At 40.3% G+C, this 6,000-nt stretch overlaps 1 protein-coding gene across 1 annotated transcript in view; it reads left to right on the top strand.

Moving 5' to 3' along the window:
• Positions 1–6,000, top strand: part of NUP93 (nucleoporin 93kDa) — a 32,880-nt gene that overhangs the window by 2,962 nt on the left and 23,918 nt on the right. The window lies entirely within an intron of this gene.

Genomic DNA, 6,000 nt, shown 5'->3' with positions numbered 1-6,000 from the left:
TCTTAGGTTGTCTCATTCCCTTATCGCTATGTGCTAGCCAGGATTTATGGCTTTTCTTAGGAGGCTGATGAAGTCTGTCAGGTTTCTTGGCAAAACCACATGAATATTGAACAACAACAAAAAAAAGGAGCATGTTTTCCTTTTTACCTTGCTGTCTCATGCTGCGCAGATTAAAGTTTTGTGCTGCTAAGACCTCTATTGTTCAGCAAGTCAGGGTTAATCCAGTAGCAACGAAACGCTTTGGGCACAACTGACCCCATGTTTAACATGAAAAAGTAGTGACTAGCAACTTAAAAAGTCCCTTATGTTCTGTTACAACTTAAAAATTTACAGTTTATTCTCTTAAAGAAAATGCTGCAGTTACATGAGTAGAGTAAAGCACAGTTACTTGCAGAGTTGTCGGAACTCCACCCCTCTGACCTCGAGGCATCAGACATCAGCTGAGACCCCTGGAGCACAAAGTTACATCACAGCCCCTGCACAGTGCTCTATGAAAACTGTAACCTTGAGAGGAGAGGTGATAAGGAATGGGGGAATACAAGTTGCTGTACTTTCAGACTGGAAAACAGACCCTGATTTTTATAGCCATGTTCCGAATCCCCCCTTTTTAAAAAAAAAAAAAAAAAAATTCTTGTTCATTGGAATGACTTATAGAGCTGTAAAGTACATTAAAATAAAAAAAGCCCTTGGTGTTAATGGGGTATGACCTGTATAGGGATTTGGAAATAATTAAAGTTGTTAATGAAATGTCCCTTTCTGATTACTGTTCTTTTAAATATAGGTTAATCCCAGTTAGCATATATCTTTTTATAGAAGCTGTCTTCCCCAGAAAGTGTTTTACTGATACTTTACTGTGACTTCTCAGAAGGTTGTCCAGCTTTCCAATATGAGAAATACTAAATAATGCAAGCTGAATTCATTTAAAACTAGGAACAGCTATCCCATTATTTTAGCATGTGAGTCTGAAGACTTGGCAGCTATTCTGATAGCTTCTAACATCTTTGATTTGCATGTGTTACTGGTGTGGGCTTTTCCTTTCCAAGTGTGGATATTAACTGCTAGAGGCAATTTAATAACCTACTCTGGAAAGGTAAAACCCTTTTTCTGGTGTTTCGGTGTCAAATGGACACTACACCCAGTCCGTTGCACTTGAAATGCTGAGCATCTCAATTGGTGGGAAGGAGGGCGGGGGGGGGACGACCCTCTAATGTTTCTCATGAATGAGTTTAAAGCCTCTATATACACTATCACTCAGTAATACTCCACTCTCTGTTTCAAAGCACTTGTAGTATCAGTATGTCGTTTCAAGAGCATTTAAAATCCTTGATATATTCTAGTCTTAGCCTCAAGAAGTCAAAGGTCTGAGAGGTTTGAAGTGCATCTACTGTGTTAAAAGCCTGTTATCTAACCTCCCCACAGCAGGTTGTTCTTCTAAAGCCTTGTTCCAGTCAAATAAGTTTTTTGTGTGTGTGTGACACAAACAGACACAGCCTGTAGAATATAGTAGAGGTTTAATTGATATCCTCTGGAGATGGAGAATCAACTGAAAAGGCACAGATCCAAACGCAGCAGGGGGCCAGTCTGCCTGCGAGCCAATTCTCAAGCTTTGGGCAAGCTAATTTGGGCAGAGTGAAATACCAACACATTCATGAAAATAAGACCAATTAACAGGCAAAGCTCATGATTCAAAGAACCTAGTGCAGGACTTGCCATTACGGTTTTCTACTCCCCCTTGTCCTCCAGCCTCATCTTCTTCCTGTAAGGAAATAGCAGGGCTAATAAAAAGGTGAAAAGGGAGGAGAACCTGAGTTTTATTTTCAAGGTATCATCAAACACCTATACTTTCAAGGTGTTTGTTCCGAGTCTTGTTCCAGTAGGTGCCAAGGCATTTCTTTTGTCCTTTTATTCCAGGTTTTTCTTTTTCACTCCCACCCCAAGCTCTTCCACTCCTGCTGTCAAGCAACCTGCTCCTTCAATGACGGAGAGATACTCGCTCTCAGTTTCTGTTCTGCCCCTCTGTATCATGTCTTCATATCCTTTAAATCCTAAGGACTGCAAGACGTTTTCCACTCCCCCATTGCAGAGCAGTGTATTTTTTGATGGTGTTTCTCCAGCTCATTTTCCTGCCTAGTTATGCACCGCATCTACTGGCCAAGCGATTTGGAGTGCTGACAAAATGTCTGCCCAGACTTCTGCTGAGGAATGTGCATATGCATATGAGGGTGATGAATAATGCATCTTTATATGCACGCGGTTTGGTGTGCAAGTGAGGCTGAATGCTCGACTGAGTACAAATGAAGGAGGACTCCTTTGAAAAGCAGCATCGTTAGGCTAAATGGATTTAAAAGATAAAAATGTGACAGCAGTGCAGTATAGCTGCAGCTTTCACAAATGGATAATATTCAGCGTAAATATTACTATTCTGAAGAATGTTTTGGAAAGACTTAAATTCAGGGCAGGGAGGGGCAAATGTGGTTGATAAAACCAGCAGAAGCCATTTAAGCAATATCAGACTGGAGGTGCAAAAAGATGTGTGTGCGCGCTTGCGCTTCTGCAGTCCTTTGTGCATTACCCACTTTTCTGTTTCTCCTTTTGCTGCTCCAGTTAAGCTTAAGAACCTGGCCTGAAACACGATTCTTCTCATATGCACCTAGCTGCTGTTTTCAACACATCTTTCATAATCTTTCCCTTGCTTGAAAACTTGGTAAGTTCTGACTTGCCACCAAAGGATATCCTCCCCCTTTCTCAAATCCCCCCCCCCGTAACTTGTAGGAAATGCCTCTTCAAACGCTGGTTACCGGCTACAGAAGGATTGCCTGCGCAGCTCTCCATTTCTGCAGTTCAGGGTGAAGAGTGGAAAAGGCCTTCCCCATGCTGACTCACTGCTTTAGTTTTCCTTTTGAAATTTCCTTTTAGCACAGCCATGAGATAGTTCAGTAAGCGAGTGCTTTTTTTTTTAAGTTTAATAATTCAAAGATGAAGCCAGAATGCAAGTAGGAGATGGGAAAAAAGGGGAAATAAGCTTCCTTCCATGGCTCTTGACGTAAGAAAGAAAAGCGTAAGAAAAGCAAGACAAATTCTAGAGTTCCTGAATTTTTTTCTTTGCCGAAGTGCCAAGTCAGTAGTGGGCATTTAAAGAATTTAATTTCAATGTGGCAGTTCTCGGCTGGGGCCGATTGTTAAAAACTGATCCTCAAAGCATAACGGTTGGGGTAAAATGAGAACTGGAGAAAGGAATGGAAAACCCAAACCCCAGAGCAGTTATTTCTTAGTTTCAGGCATGCACTTTTGAATTCAGATCCTTACCTGTGCGTTTTAACCCATCAGTCATACACCGCTCTCTGGAGTGGCAGCCACGTGGATGCTCTTTGATGCTGCAAAGCAGCAGCAGGAGAGAAAGGAACCGGATTCATAAAACAAAGCCGAAGTCCTTATGTTTCTGGTGTTTAGGCACTGGTTGAAAAGTGACACTGAGTCACAATGTACCCTTCTTCACTTGCTTTAGAAGATGAAACCTCATCAGTAATTAATGACAACGTCCATAATTTAGCGTTACTTTAAATAACTCTGCAATTTATCTGGCACAGCATAGGGGAAGGCTGCAAAGCGCTATTTCTGCCGTCATGTCTGTTTCCCAGGAAACCTGCTTTAACAGCTTCTTTGTTCTTTAGAACAAAGAATTTGTGGTTTTTTAGGTGGGTTTAAAGGAATTTGTGTCAGAGATGATTTGGCACTGAAAGAAAAATGCAAATGCTTCAAATATCAGTATCTGTTAAGAGTGACTGTGAAGAATATTTTTAGTGCAAGTTCAGATGCTAAAAGAAAAACTGTGATTTCTTTTGAGTTTTTTGTAAGGCTTTTTTTTACTGCCTAAGATCAAAATGCACCTGCCTGATTTTATAATCGTAATTGGACATAATTTAAATAGCACTATTACTGCAAAATTCATGCAGTGATAAACTAATTCCAGCCATTTTTAAGGATTGTCCAGGTTCATCTTTGGTGTGTTCATTCTTTTTTATTTCACTATATCAGGGACAAACACAACTGAGTGTTTTTCTTAATTCTGTAATCAACTGTTGTACGCTACACAGAAAGCAGTAGTCACAAATACCACAAAGTTTTTATAATTTCTTAGTAGAAGTCAGTGCCCTTAACTTCACGTATAAATTCCTAGCTTCTTGACTATTGCAATGTGTCACTTTATTTCTCTTTAAATTTTAAACTGCGAAAATTTTCCTGATCAAAACTTCTGGACTAGGACAGTGGATAGCCATTGTCTTTGCAAGAACATATGCTCATGAGTTTAAGGGAGGTCCTACACAATAGAAGGCAGCTTGGGTTAAACTGATATAAAATTAAAATTATAAGTATTTGGGGAATGACTGAGAGGTTGTTCAGTGCATAGACTGATGCACATCTGGAAGTTCATGTGTTTGTATTATTTCATTTTGAAGTTGGGATACAGTTCCTAAAAAAGTGAGATTCTTTTGAAGACCCTGTCAACATTTCATCCTCCTTTGAAACAAGAAACTGAATGATGACACCATCTGGAGAAAAGTTCCCCATTTCTCAGATCTTTTCCTGAAATTCACGCAAGCCAGGTCATGGCAGGAACATCGGTCCTGCCATGCTGCGGCTTGACAGGTGTCAGCAAAGCTGAACTCTAAAGCTGATTCAACTGAAAGTGAAAACAATGATTTTTCCATTACATGTGGGCTTTATATTGTTTGTACAGGCAGCAAGTTGGTCACATTTAACTGAACTCTTCCAGGAAAGACTAGAGCATGTCCTTAAGCGGTACTCAAAGGTGATCCTATCTACACAATCAAGTACTGACATTCTGGGTAACTGATGGAAGAAAAAGTAAAGCTATTTGGCAGTATTGCTAAGGTGCAGTATAACAGCTAATGAGGATGTGCAGCTAGCCGTAACCAAGTCCGATGGTAAAAAAAAAAAAAACAAAACCCTGCAGACGTACCTACTCTTTCTCGGAAAAAGTTAGTGATTCCAGTTTAGAGGAATATGGATGGACTTGAGTTACATAGTAACAAACCAAGGCACAGCAACACCCCTTCTCAGTGTTTGGTCAACTGTTTTCAATATTCAGCTTATGTGCTTTGCATCCTCTCTCCTGGTGGAAGTAAACAACCATCTTAGATCCTCATAGCTGTACCTAAGCTAGACACCTGAGGTAAGCTGAGCAAAGTCTGTGTGGAGAGGTGACATCTTGTTATCAGACCAAGTACACCTGGGGGAGTCAGATGAGCTTTTGGGTTCAAAGTCTGAAATTCAAAGGCTGTTGCTTCAGTTTCAGATTTGAAAACACACTTGCTGCTCTGAAAGCTTGTCTGCTCCTCTTTGCTTGCCCCAACTATGTCAGTTGGCTTCATAATAAATACTATCTTCTATACTGAGCTTGTCTTGCTTTTATCTTCAGACCATCATGGCTGTAGCGCTGCTTGTGAAGCAGCTGATATTAAAGGACTGCTTACCTCAAAGGGATCCGTCTTTAAAATGATTGTGCTTTAATTTTCAAACCCAAAACTTGCAATGCAGATACTGAAATGAAGAATTACATTTTTAGTAAGCAGGAAACATTGGAGAGTATTGCATACTTAATTGGGAGTATTCTTTCCTCCAGAGTGGTGAACATCCATGTTCAGTGGTGGATATCCTGAAAACATACCTGTGATTTGTAGGGAACACTTACAAGAATAGCCTTATGCAACATTAGACTATTATGGCATGTTATATTTTGAGTTTTATAAAAGAGTAGGAATTTTCCATGCCATGATTCCATCAGCTGTCCCTTCCTGCTCTACACTGAAAATATCTCAATCCTAGCATAGGCTCTATGGGTAGAAAGATGATTTTTTCAGATCAGGATATTACCATCATCCTTTTTTCTCCTGCAGCAGACCAACAGTGGGGCACTTCTCAGCACATAACTCCACACCGCAGTCCAATCTTGTGTCTGTGTCATGGTATTGGGACAAA

Source organism: Cariama cristata, unplaced genomic scaffold (assembly GCF_000690535.1).
Source record: "Cariama cristata isolate BGI_N322 unplaced genomic scaffold, ASM69053v1 scaffold3185, whole genome shotgun sequence".
Lineage (NCBI taxonomy): Eukaryota > Metazoa > Chordata > Aves > Cariamiformes > Cariamidae > Cariama > Cariama cristata.
This window is presented reverse-complemented; position numbering and strand designations above follow the sequence as displayed.